This window comes from Oryctolagus cuniculus, chromosome 4, assembly GCF_051225735.1.
Source record: "Oryctolagus cuniculus isolate XC-2025 breed Fujian yellow rabbit chromosome 4, ASM5122573v1, whole genome shotgun sequence".
NCBI lineage: Eukaryota > Metazoa > Chordata > Mammalia > Lagomorpha > Leporidae > Oryctolagus > Oryctolagus cuniculus.
The window spans coordinates 78176041-78186512 of record NC_142870.1 but is presented as its reverse complement, the minus strand read 5'-3'; the positions used below and the strand labels follow the sequence as shown (position 1 = coordinate 78186512).

General features: G+C 46.1%; 1 long non-coding RNA gene across 3 annotated transcripts; it reads left to right on the top strand.

Moving 5' to 3' along the window:
• The first annotated feature begins 227 nt into the window (after window positions 1-227).
• LOC103350539 (uncharacterized) lies at window positions 228-10088 on the top strand. 3 transcript variants are annotated; one of them, XR_016232439.1, is made up of 4 exons: window positions 228-380; window positions 7615-7892; window positions 8828-8918; window positions 9879-10088. It is a non-coding gene; the product is annotated as an uncharacterized LOC103350539 (long non-coding RNA). The 3 variants fall into 3 exon arrangements; XR_518504.5 differs by lacking the exon at window positions 9879-10088 and having other exon boundaries at window positions 8828-8993; XR_016232440.1 differs by lacking the exon at window positions 8828-8918 and having other exon boundaries at window positions 232-380.
• Window positions 10089-10472: the final 384 nt, after the last annotated feature.

The window sequence follows — 10472 nt, the reverse complement described above, 5'->3', positions numbered from 1 at the left end:
ATAAGACCCTCCAAGTAGCTGAAAGCAGATATTATAAATTTCCCTACGGTCTCTCCTCTCAGCTAAATATTATCAGTGCCATCAGCTCTTCCTCTAGGCCTCCCAATCAGTTCTCCCGCCAGCACCTTCTCCCTGAGCCGGTCAACATAACTCGGGAGCAGAGAGGGCTCGCGGTGCAAGCAGAGCAGAACCGGCGGCGGTGACATCACTTCCGCTCATGAGTCAGCGCTCAGACTAGCCTTTAAAGAGATGCAAGAGGCTGACTGACCACCACTTTGTTTTGGCATGTCACGTCAGATCGCTGCCCCCTTCCCCCTTCTGGTTCCTGTGTCAGGATTTGGGGCCAGTGCCCAGCCAATCCAGAGTCCTCAGACTTCCAGGTATGTCATCAAGCCAAGGGTGGAGACGCTGCGCAGCGATGGCGAGCGCGGGGTGAAATGCTGGCAGGAGGCTGCGCACAACGAAAAAGAGCAGTTCCTCGTGCTTGGCGAGGAGGAAGTTGCTGGTAACCTCAGAAAGCTGATTTGGGGGGGGGGGGCTGCTTCCTCCAGGGCCTCATTCCCGGATGTTCTCTGATCTGAGCAGCCCAAGGCTGCAAGGAAAAGCAGCAGGAGGGAGAGTGGCGGCTACAGATGGCTGTTGCGGGGGTGAGGGGTGGGGGTGAGGTGCAGGTACTTTCTGGATGCCCTCGCCGGCCTTTGCCTGAGAGATTGTGCCCCTGGGGACTGCGTGGTCGGGATCCATTCTGGATGGCAAAGCCAGAGACCTGCAAGCACAGGCAAACATCCAAATACTGGATGCTCCACTTTCAGCTATGTGTTCTTTGCTCTCTACAAATGGTCTCCATGACCAATGGCCGAGACGCAGTCTGAAAGAGTTCTAGGCAGTAGTGTTGGGTGATTCTAATAGAGGCTAATATAGTTTCCACGGATAAGTACAGCAGCATTTTTTATTGAGATGCTATTTAGTGTTCTTTTTTTTTTAATGACCTTTCTTGATACAGACAGGGAGAACATCCAAAGTCAGAGTTTTCTAGACTTCTGTGTGAGCCCATGGAGGAAAGGGTGCAGGTGGCCTAGAAGGTGAAGGGAGAGCGAGCGAGCAGTGAGCGAGCAAGCCATAGAGTGCTTGTGAGGTAAGAAGGGAGGCAGGAGAGAGGCATCTGGCTCCTCTGAGCAGGGAGCACTCAGGCACCCCTCCCTCCCTGCTCCCAGCAAGAAGACAATCTCAGGAATGACGGCTCAGGCCTAGAGAGCCAGTGCCTGCAGCTCAGGGGCCTGGACCCATGGACATTCTCATTCCCCACTGTGGCCGGGGACAGGGAGCTGCCACACTTCCCAGACCACCCGGCATCAGAGAGTGAGGGGGCCACAGGTAACCAGGACAGGCTAGGCACTTGGGGCCCTTTCCTCATTGACCAGGCACCAGGTGGACGTCTTGATATCTGGCTGGGCTGCAGGACAGGAAGGGGATCCCTGCATGACCAAAATGGAATGGAGGCTCCATGTAAGGGTTAGGATGAACGCAAAGGAAATGAGGAAAGCGGGCTCTCTTACATGCTGGGCTGCATGGCCAGAAATGCAGACCTGAGACAGTATAATCCATGCAAGGGGAACCGGGATGTGAGTGTAAACTGAGCTGCAGGATTGTTCTGAGTTCAGGAGTGTGACACAGCTCAGGGCAGGGCCATCCTCTTATTCTAAGGCCCATTGCACAACTTCTAATGAAGCAGGGTCTGCAGCCACAGTCCCCAGGGCCTGACTCTCCCCTTTGAGCAGAGCCCTGAGGGGTGCATAGTTCCCTGACCACCTGAGAAAGAGCATCCTACAGTTGCAATGAATTTCTTCCACCACCATTGAGGTAGCCGTAGCGTATTTTGAGACCGCTTCCTCCTTAAAGCATAAGCACACGCTCACTGGTAAAAAGAATAAAAAGACAAAGTGCAGACTGCGAAGAAGACATTTGTAAAACATACGAAGCGGGGCCTGCATTGTTGTATAACGGGTTAAGCCACCGTGTGCAGTACCGGCATCCCTTATAGAATCTGGTCTAAGTCCCAGCTGCTCCACTTTCAATCCAGCTCCCTGCTAATGCTCCTGGGAAAGCAGCGGAAGATGGAGCAAGTCCTTGGGCCCCTGCACCCACGTGGGAGACCTGGATGAAGCTCCTGGCTCCTGGCCTCAGCCTGGCCCAGCCCTGGCCATTCCGTCCATTTGGGAAGTGAACCAGTGGATGGGAGACTTCTCTCTCTGCCTCTATGTCTCCCTCTCTGTAACTCTGCCTTTCAAATTAATAAACACATCTTTTAAAAATTAATAAAAAAAAAAACAAGGACTGGTATCCAAAATATACAAAGAACTCAAAACTCAAAGAAAACACACACCTGATTTTAAAAGGGGGTAAAAGATCCGAACATATAGCTCACCATAGGGGAACAGGTGGCAAATGACATGAAAAAATGATCAGCCTCATTTGTCATCAGAGAATGGTAAACTAAAACAACAATGAGATACCACGACACATCCCTTGGAATGGTTAAAACCCAAAAACCTATACCACATGTGGGGCACCAGCAGTTCTCATTCTTTGCTGGTAAGAATGCAAAATAAAATGATAAAACCAGTTGGGAGGAGAGGTTAGCAGTTTCTTGCAAAACTAAACACACTCTTACTTTAGAATCTGACAACCATGCTTCTGTGTATATTTATCCAATTTGGTTGAAAACTCAATAAAACTGTATATATTTATAATAGTTATACATTTTTTTAAAAAAAAGGTTTGTTATTTGTTTGAAAGACAGAGTGAGAGAGAGCAAGCGAGAGAGAGAGAGAGAGAGAGAGAGAGATGTTCTATCATCCTCTGGTTCATTCCCCAAATGGCCACAATAGCCAGGTCTGGGCCAGGCTGAATCCAGGAGCCAGGAACTCTATCCATGTCTCCCAAGTGTGACAAGGAGTCCAAGTATGAGGTCATCTTCCGCTGCTTTCACAAGCACTTTAGCGGGGAGCTGGATGGGAAGTAGCTGGGACGGAAACCTGCACTCTGATAAGGGACGCTGGCATCACAGGCAGAACACCAGCCCCGGCAGCCATATTTATAATCACCAAAAACTTGGAGCAACAAAGATGCTCTTCAAGGAGTGAACAGGCAGGCATGTCGTGGTGCATCCACACAACAGAATGACATTCAGTGAGGAAAGGAAAGCGTAAAAAGACATGGAGGAAACCAAGAGGCACATTGTGCCGAGAAGCCAATGTGGAAAGACTACATACGGTATGATTTCAATGACATGGCCTTCTGGAAAAGGCAGAACGGTGCACACAGTAAAACGATCAGTGGTTGCCCCGGTACTGAGGGAGGTGACAGGTGTGTAGAGGTGGACCTTGAGAGATTCTCAGGTTGTGAAATTATCCTGTGTGCTGCTCTTAGGGTGGACACGTGACATCAGACATTTGACAAAACTCACAGAACTGTACAACACAGAGAGATCTCAATATAAAGTATAGGATTTTGTAAAAATATATCAATAGTAATTCATTAATTGTAACACATAGAGCCCACCAATGCAAGATGGTTATAACAGGGGGAACTGCTGAGTAGAGAGTAGATGGGACTTCTCTGTAGCATCTGCCCAAGTTTTTTGGAAATCTAAGACTGTTCTAAAAATAAAGTTCATTAACAAAAAAAAAAAAACAAATACACAGATACTAACCACATGCCCTGATTCCTGGCAAAGCGACTAAATTAATGATGTGACATTTTAGAGGGCTTCTAAACTGTGGGAAAGAAAATCATTCTGAATTTCACAGTCCCAAGATTCACTTCCCCCTGGTGCACACTTGTAATCAAATGCCACACCTACGGTGGTACTGAGAACAAACTCCAGTTTCGTATTTCTGCTCTCTGTTTTGACATTTTCTGCATCTTTTTGGTGCAGAACCATAGATTTTTACAGCAATTCCTTAGGTACATGATGGGATCCTTCCCCCCAGTTGCATTCTTAGGCCCAACTCAAGTTGTAAAAAAACTTTTCAGTTCCAGGTTTCTGGGGGAACATTCTTAGAAATGTATTGGGTTTCTCGCTCTTTGCTGGGGGCTATAATCTTAAAAGCAAATTTTATGAAGTTGAACATAGGAGATGGAGCCTTTTCTTGATGCAATCCACATGTTCTAGCTGCAGTATTCATGTTGCATGCTGCTGCGTCACTGAGGTCAGAGGGACCCTCATTCTCACAATCTCCACACCCTACTCTCTCCCCAGGCTGGCTCTTTCTGTCTCCCAGCTACCTTGTGGTATCTTCTTTTATTCACTTTCTCATGATGCAAATTCGCACTCATCACTCAGGCGTACTTAGAAAGGGGTGATATATATATATATATATTTAGATTTATTTTATTTATTTGAAAGACGGAGTTACAGAGAGACATACAGACAGAGAGAAGTCTTCCATCCACTGGTTCACTTCCCAGATGGCTGCAACAGCCAGAGCTACACTGATCTGAAGCCAGGAGCCAGGAGCTTCTTCCAGGTCTCCCACATAGGTGCAGGGGCCCAAGGACTTGGGCCATCTTCTACTGCTTTCCCAGGCCATAGCAGAGAGCTGGATTGAAAGAGGAGCAGCCAGGACTAGAACCGGCGCCCATATGCGATGCCAGCGCTTCAGGTCAGGGCTTTAACCCATTGTGCCACAACACCGGCCCATATATTGTTTCTTGTGTTTGATCAAATCTGTAAGTGGAAACCAGACCCAGAGACATGTCTGCCTTGATGTTCTCAAGGCAGGATTTACAGGATTCTATCAAGCGCATAGCAAAATACTCTGCCTGCTCTTTCAAAATTGAAATGGTGTTTTAGTAAAACATACCTGAACTGCAGCAGCAAATCCACTTATTTGGATTACAGACTGTAGTCACTCATATTAACAAGTAGATGGAGGGGAAACGTTGTCAAAAGGGTAGGCATCAAAGTCAGGAGTCTCTTGGAGGAGCGTGGCATGAGGGCCGTCACTACTGGACAGGCTGCAGGGGCTGGTGGTGAACCAGTGGATGGAAGACCTTTCTATCTTTCTCTGTCTCTCTGTAACTCTGCCTTTTAGATAAATAAATAAGTCTTTAAAAAAAAAAAAAAAAGGAAAGGAAAGAAAGAAAGAAAAGAAAAACCTCCCCAGGCCCTGTGTCTCAGGGTTAAGCCTCTCCAGGAGATAAAAGACTTCATATTTTAAATGGTCACGGCATCTGCGTTCTCATTCGTGAACAGCACAACAGAGAACCTCCTGGGTGATGGGTAGGCTAAACAACCTTTAGCTCTCCCTCCAATTTAATAATTCTACACGCTAGCCATTCGGTGGGGTTTACAATACAGTCTTACCATACCAGGACTTCTTCCGATGGTTTGAACACAAGACGACCTACTATTTAACAAAGAATAAAACTCTTTCCAAGACACATGAAGTACATAGAACTACATGTTTAAAAAGGGATGCTAATCAATTACCAGCACCCATGATGTCCCTTTTCAGACCTCAAAATAAGTATCAGATTCCAAGCGTGTTATCCTTTCACTCTTTAGTGGTACCTGGGAATGTGAAACATAAATTCCGAAGACCGAGACTGAATCCCAAGCGGACCATTTGCATGAGGGCACACATATTCTGAGAAACTGTCATTTCTTCCACCAAGCATTTGCCATTTCCTTTATAACCTCAGTTAGAAGAAATAAAATGAGGCACTATTCTATATTTACAAGTTGCTTGAAGAGTTTTTATGTTTCTTTTTTCCCTATTCGTGCAGAGGAAGGGAGGTCATACATAACAAAACTAACACATTTTAACAAACGGTAGCATAGTTCAGATTTAGGGAAGCTCGGTGATCTGTGAAAGCACCTTTTTATGCAAAATATTTATGTAAGAGTATAAATAAGATGTGCACTGCAAAGTAAAATAAAATAGATCGTGGCATATAGAACACAGCCCATATAACTAAGCCTGTTAACTAATAAATGTTGAACTTTTTTAAAGCTTCCATTCCCCAACACGGTGTGAGAAAAGTCATTGTACTCTCAAAGACTCCCTGTGACATCTTTGCAACCAAGAGCATTGCTCCTAAGACTTCTGTGAACCCTTGAAATGGTCATTTAGCCAGCTGGATTGAGGGCTCCAGTTGCTGGTGCAGAACCAGAGGCGTCATTTTTGCAACTTCCTACTATTTCCTTCACACATCTTTATCTGAAAGATTCTAAATTTCCACCAGCAAACCAAGGCATTGCAACTTGAAATAAATTTTCTGGAACAACAAGGTTTCTCTCCTGCTACCCTTCAATGAGGTCTGTTAGAGATGGCTTCTTTTCAAAAGTGCCTTAATTTGAGTTTTGCTGACATTGCACTGGTGGGCTATAGTTTTCGTGCGAGCTGGCGTTCTGAAGAACAGCCATTTATAAACCAGGTTGTTCCCTCTGTATCATGGGCTGGAGACAAAGTATTGCATCTGGACAATATAAGAGGTTGGTATGAGTTGCATATTCACTGTGCATGGCCTATTTGCATACAAACAAGAGAGATTATTTTTACAAGAGGTTTTCTGTGTTGTTGTTTTGGTCCCTCGGGATGACTGTGGTCAGGACGAAAGGCCCAGGCCATTTTCATACCTGGGATGTCACCGATTTGTGTTGATGTCGCTGTCGCTCCCCTTTCTCCCTTACCAGGCACTTCCCAGGCATGGGCGGCTGGGGTTGGGGTGGCGTGGTCACCTCGTGTCTGCACTGTTATGAAAGCATCCTACGTGCTGCCTCTCTTTGTCTTGCGCTGCGAACAGCCTGATAATTTAAAGATCCACCGCTCTTTCCTCATGAACTAGTGGTCACACTTAGCAAGGCTCACAAGGCCCTTTTCAACCTGAATCCAATTTTCCTCTTCTTTTTCAATCTCCCAGCTCACGCAACTTATACCGAGGTCACACGTGAACTGTCTGCACTTCCCTGCTCCCCTGCCTCCAGACCCCTTATGTCTTCCCAAGCTGTTCCCTCTGCCCGGAAGGCCTGTCCCGCCACCGTCCTGTGCAATGCAGACCACTCCCACCACTCTTCCCTCTTCTGTTCACCGGGTCTCTGTCTTCCCCACTCCAAAATCACATAGCTTATTCTTCTGTTCCACAGTCTCCTCATCGCATTTCTGGTCCTTAGCGTAGTAACAGATGCAGAATAGGGGTTCAATAAATCCCCATTTATGACGGCTAATAACTGTTAACTGATTGCTATCAGCTAGGCAGTCTACTAACACTCTAAGGCATTCTCAGGACTTCGAAGGCCTTTGTTTATTTAATCTTCACAATAATCTAAAAACTTTTACAGATGGAGGAAATTGAGTTTCAGAGAGGTTAGGCCACTTGCCCAGAGTCACACAGCTAGTGATATCGGGTTGTTAGCAGGATACAGAGTTGAATCCGTTTTAAATTTTAGATGATAATACTGTGATTAGATTGTCAGACAGAAGTCAGAGTACTCTTTTAGGGCTGAATGTTGAATAGTTTGGCATTTTCTGAGTCTGTCCACTCTGACCGTGCAAACTTGAGTGAGTTACTAACCCTTTCTGAACCTCAGTGTCTTGATTTTTTCAACAGAGAGAACAATACCTAACCTGTGCGGTTGCTATGAGGATCCATGGACGACACCCAGAGAAAGTAGACAGCCCTGTCCCTGGGCATCACCGTAACCACTTGTTCCATCCTGCTCTGAGCCATGACTTGATAGACCATCACTCGCCCACTTGACCTTTAACTTTCTGAAAGTTTGGGACTATTCAACCTTCCAATAGATGCCACCCCACCACCCCACCCCAACCCCCAGCATCCACTAACTCTTAACAAGCCAGAGAATTCTTCTGGAAGCAGAATCTTGGGTAAGCTCCTGGAAGGACACATGACCGTTTCTCCTTCTTGCTATCTAAACTCTCCATTTCCATCCAGTTTTCACCTTCTCCTTTGCTCCCGAGCTCCTGCCTGTCTCCCTGGCCCCTTCCTTTGAACCCCTGGGCAGAGGTGGATGGGCAGGGTCCAGACTTCCAGGCCACATTTGCTTCTGATGTGCAGCTCCACCTGCCTGCTCTGTTGATTGCTCCTTCCCAGCTACGGCTGCCTTGCTTTGTAGATCAAGGCTCTCAGGCTCCAATGGCTGCAGGGTTCGAGTAGGTCCTATAAATCAGTGTAGTAGGCCCCATGGGAAGAGGAGAGCTGCTACCCCACTTGAAGTTGGGTGGTCTCTGCCAAATTTGCCAGGTGTTCCTATGTGGGAAAGTGGGCTCCCTGTTACCAAACACCCAGAAGAGCTGGAAACCCAACTAATTATGAGTGTGCCATTTTTGACTATGCTCTGTCCAGCAGCAATGTTTAGTCCAGCAGAGTTTAGTTTTCTCTGCCCCAGATGGGCTCCCTGGCTCTCGCCTGTATTGTTTAGTTGGTTGCCTGGATTTGTTTTAGAGCCTGACCCAATACAGCTCTCTGCAAGCACAAATCTTTCCATCCATGCATCTTGCTGCTAGAAATGATCTTTCCCTCCCTGATCTCCCACCATAGGGAGTGTGTGTGTGCAGGGCTTGAGCCTGCAGTCGCATTGGCGTTTGGAATCCTGGTCCTGTTCCCAGCAGTGTGGCAGGGCAAGGCTTGGTTTTCACGTGTGGAAAACCAGGGATAGTAGTAACAGCCCCTGTCCCCTGCAGTGCTGAGGATTAAATGGGGTTGTAGGAGGGGGCTTCAAAAAGTTTGGAGAAAATGGAATTAAACAGTGTTCATTTGGGGGAAAAGTTTTGAAATTCATGTATCTTTTTTTTTTTTTCAGAATACACATTTTCCATGAACTTTTTGATGAGCCCTTGTATAGACTGTAACATGCCGCAGTTTCTGCTGGGTGTTGAGAAACGTTAACTCCGGTGGGCCTCTTCCCTCTGCTGGTTTCTAAGCAGCATCTATCTGACTCATCTTCATGTTCCCAATACTAAACAAAACTTTATTGCACAAATTAATAAGCAGATAGTCCCACCCCACCCTCTCCGTTCTAGCTCTGAGTCATTACAGCCCGGGCACCGATTTAATATATTCCTAAACCACTTCACTCACCACGATCTCACTCTCCCCTGAGCCTCTGCTTGCCAACAGAGGTCAGAGGCAAAACCGGTGGCCTGGGCCAGCCAGTCCCCTCCAGACACAGAGCCGTGATGGAGAAGTCAGGAGATCTCATGGGCAAGGTCACCTTTCTCAGGTCTCTCGAAAGCCAAGATGCTGCTGATCCTAGATCACATGCCCAACACGGGACAACAAGGTGGTGACAGGAGCACGCCCTGGACCAGGACCTGAGTGTCATGAGTGTCATGTCTGAGGGTCACGCAGCTTCCACCGCTCGTGTGTTCTGGGGCCAGACACAAACCACAAGCCTGTATCACTTGGTCCTCTGAGGACTGCTGTGGCTACTCCTGGTTTAGAGGCTGTGCCTCGCCGCTAGATTCCTTTTCAACTGGATTTCATTCTGCTTAGAGCACTCTAAATTCACTGTCCACTGAGCAACTGCTGTCAAAGAACCCCAGTCCCACCATCTTGCTAATCTAGGGGTACCACTAGGCTTATTTTTGCCACATTTACTTGCTGTCTTGTTCCTATGCATTATTTTCTTTATAATCCCTCAGCTTTTTATTATCTCTTATCATTAAAGAGTTATTATGAATTTCATGTTTAAATTTACTTAAGCATCCAAATTAAAGTTTAGCTTGATTCTTACTATACAAAATAATTGTGTGGGACCGGTGCTGTGGCATAGCAGGTAAAGCTGCCACCTGCAGCGCCAGCATCCCATATAAGTGCTGGTTCTAGTCCCAGCTGCTCTACTTCCCATCCAGCTCTCTGCTATGGCCAGGGAAAGCAGTAGAAGATGACCCGGAAGAAGCCCCTGGCTCCTGGCTTGGGATCAGCGCAGTTCCAGCCATTGTGGCCAATTGGGGAGTGAACCAGCGGATGAAAGACCTTCCTCTCTCTCTCTCTCTCCGTGTAATTCTGACTTTCAAATAAATAAATAAATCTTTTAAAAAATAAAATAATTGTGCAATAAACATTTTTGTTCAGTAACATGTTTCTACAATTTTTATTGTTTAATTGACCAGATCCCTAGAGGTGAAATCATTAGCGCAAAATATGTAAGTGCTTTTATGATAAGCAAAACAGCAATTTGTGTAACTTCTAGAATGAGGAGTGCAAATTTGTTAGCTGCCCATGATGACTGATAAGCAAAAAAAAAAAAAAAAAAAAAAAAAACACGTCTTTTAAGTTAAAAGCAAACATAAGATAATTAAAGTCCAAAAGGCTAAAAAGCAAGGTTTACTCAACCAACTCCCTGAATCTACCAACTATAGGATAGGATTCCATTTTAATGCTTTTGGCATCCTACTTCACGTAAAATGATTTTAGGTGGCTTTGTCGTTTGGCTCCCTCTTATT